The following is a 3,477-nucleotide window of genomic DNA, read 5'->3' on the forward strand; positions in this document are numbered from 1 at the left end:
GCTAGGGCCTCTAATACATGAAAATTGAACTTATTCCTAAAAGAAGAGACCAGTGAGTATATCATTGATAGAGGGAAGACTTGGTAGCAATAACTGCGTATTACGATTGTATGTAATTTGCCAGGCATGAGACTTAATTTTTAGTAACTTATGCAAGAAACTATAGGATATATGTCCAGGACAGATGAGGGTGGGGTTGATGTGGTTGGTTATAAGCTGTTGTGGTTTAGTATTGATATGACCTGCTGAAAGACTTGCTGCTTTAAGCAAATTTCCTGAATGCCTTGTCCTCCCCATCAGCTCACATAACTGGTTGACAGGAGCACATCTGCTACTCACTGGGAAAATAAAAGAGCAAATAGCAAGTGTGTCTGATCTGTGGCTCACACCCCTAAGCGTTGGTTAGCTTCCCTAGTGTTTAGGGGGAGAGGTGTTAGGGGGTTTTGGCTCCTACACTTCAAATTTGGGGTTGACTCATCTAGTTTTTTATTTGAGGAATTATTTGGGGGAGGTAATGCTGAGAAAAGAGGTAAGTGAGGGTGGATTTGGCAAGTGTTCAGTCATGATTTTATCTCAACTGCCCAACCTGAAATTTTTAATAAGCTTGCCAAGTGAGTGTTTTGCATTTCAGTTCTATTACCAATGGAAATTATTGGAATTGGAAGAAAACTATACATTTTTTGTTCTTTGATTCCTTTGGATTGATGACTATTGACTAGAAATAGAAGAGGATTGTACAGGTTGATCTTTGGCATCTTAACATCATTTGACCTCACTTTTTAGGCAAGGGAGTATAAGCAACTTTGCAGTATGCCTTGATCTAATAAATGATTCAACCTGAAAAAGTATTAACCGGTAATAGATCCTACAACCATAGGAATGAGAAAGTTTAGTTATGTACTTGTTCAGTTACACACCCTGGTATTGGCAGTATCTTACATAAGTTAAAAGATATTTTCATCTTCCTTTGTAAAAGAGATACCCATGTGAAAAATACTCAAGCACTTTATTGTAGGGCATCATGCCAAGCTAATTGGGAAGTATGGACATAAGATTTGCCCAGCCTTTAAATATATTGAACATTACACGTATTTATGGAGCAGAGAGCACACTTTGGGGGAACAAGGAAAGAATAAGCTACACACCTAATTCTGAGGAAGCCTTTCTTGTGGAGTAGCTTGCTGTTGCTGCTGCTAAGTTGCTTCAGTCATGTCCGACTCTGTGCGACCTCATAGACGGCAGCCAATTAGGCTCCCTCGTCCCTGGGATTCTCCAGGCAAGAACACTGGAGTGGATTGCCATTTCCTTCTCCAATGCATGAAAGTGAAAAGTGAAAGTGAAGTCGCTCAGTCGTGTCCAACTCTGTGCGACCCCATGGACTACAACCTACCAGGCTCCTTCACCCATGGGATTTTCCAGGCAAGAGTACTGGAGTGGGGTGCCATCGCCTTTTCCGGCTAATTACAATTAGCGCTACCCTGTTAAATGGCAGATTCTTATGCAACTTTCTTAAAAGTAAAATTTCTTTAGTGACCTATAACAAAATTGTTACTAAGCAAGATAAACACCACAGAAATCAACAATGTTAAATAATTTTTTTTTAGCAGAACTCAATCTAAAATGTTGAATTGCAGAAATTGAGGCAGATTTATGGATTGTTGCAAATTAAGCTGCTGCTGCCATTGTATTTTTTCCTAAGTCTAGTTGTTGGAAAGGAGGTGGGTTGGAAGGGTCTGGGTCAAGACCATAATTAACAGGAGCCCCACTGTAGTTTGAAACTATCAGAAAATGTGCTCTGGTCCAGTGCTGACTTTGAAAAGCAGTCCATCCTTCCTCAAGTGGGAGCGTCTTGAGTTGGTGTTTTTTGATAAATCACAATTTAAAAACCAGCCATGGGAGTGGTGGGGTAGTGGGAAGCTGGCCAGACTGCAAAATGAATTGGACCCAGATTAGTATTCTTTAAATTTCAAACACTGTTCTGAAGACCTAGACTAGAGACATCTGAAGTTTTACAGTCTGAATGAGGACATACTAATAAATGTAGGGTTAAGGGGAAAGCTTTATTTTTGAGAAGATTATTAAATATGTATGAAGCACAAACTATCCAGCCCAGGCACTTGCTGGGTAATGTACATAAAAAGGTAAATAGAAGATGGTTCTTAGAAAAAAAGGTATGCAATTACTGTGGCCAAGATCAAAAGATAGCAACAGAGGGTTCAGATGTCTATTGCTTGCAAATGATGTCTCACATATATCAAATACACATTTAAAATTGAGCTCTTTAGCTTTCCTCTATTAATTTCTCTGTCCCGTGCACATTCTCCCCCAAATAACTTAGCACCAGATTATATTTCTCAACTTTGATTCCTTTCATTCTTCTATATAGGCAAAATCATCCATTCGTAAACCCTTTTGACTCTACCTCCATTATATATAGACTTCCCTGGTGGTACTAGTGGTGAAGAACCCTCTTGCCAATGCAGGAACCTTAAGAGACTTGAGTTCGATCCCTGAGTGGGGAAGATACCTTGGAGAAGGGCATGGCAACCCACTCCAGTATTCTTGCCGAGAAAATCCCAAGAACAGAGGAGCCTAGCAGGCTATAGTCCATAGGGTTGCCAAGAGTCAGATATGACTGAAGCGACCTAGCATGCACATACTCATGGTAGATCCATAGCATCCTTTATTCAGGGACTTATTAACTCCATTCAGTTCAGTTCAGTTGCTCAGTCATGTCCGACTCTTTGTGACCCCATGAATCGCAGCATGCCAGGCCTCCCTGTCCATCACCATCTCCCGGAGTTCACTCAGATTCATGCCCATTGAGTCAGTGATGCCATCCAGCCATCTCATCCTCTGTCGTCCCCTTCTCCTGCCCCCAATCCCTCCCAGCATCAGAGTCTTTTCCAATGAGTCCACTCTTCGCATGGGGTGGCCAAAGTACTGGAGTTTCAGCTTTAGCATCATCCTTTCCAAAGGAATCCCAGGGTCGATCTCCTTCAGAATGGACTGGTTGGATCTCCTTGCAGTCCAAGAAACTCTCAAGAGTCTTCTCCAACACCACTGTTCAAAAGCATTAATTCTTTGGTGCTCAGCCTTCTTCACAGTCCAACTCTCACATCCGTACATGACTACTGGAAAAACCATAGTGTTGACTAGATGGACCTTAGTCAGCAAAGTAATGTCTCTGCTTTTGAATATGCTATCTAGGCTGGTCATAACTTTTCTTCCAAGGAGTAAGCGTCCTTTAATTTCATGGCTGCAATCACCATCTGCAGTGATTTTGGAGCCCCCAAAAAATAAAGTCTGACACTGTTTCCACTGTTTCCCCATCTATTTCCCATGAAGTAATGGGACCAGATGCCATGATCTTCGTTTTCTGAATGTTGAGCTTAAAGCCAACTTTTTCGCTCTCTTTCACTTTCATCAAGAGGCTTTTTAGTTCCTCTTCGCTTTCTGCCATAAGGGTGGTGTCAT

The sequence above is a fragment of the Ovis canadensis genome, chromosome 1, assembly GCF_042477335.2.
Source record: "Ovis canadensis isolate MfBH-ARS-UI-01 breed Bighorn chromosome 1, ARS-UI_OviCan_v2, whole genome shotgun sequence".
Taxonomy (NCBI): Eukaryota; Metazoa; Chordata; class Mammalia; order Artiodactyla; family Bovidae; genus Ovis; species Ovis canadensis.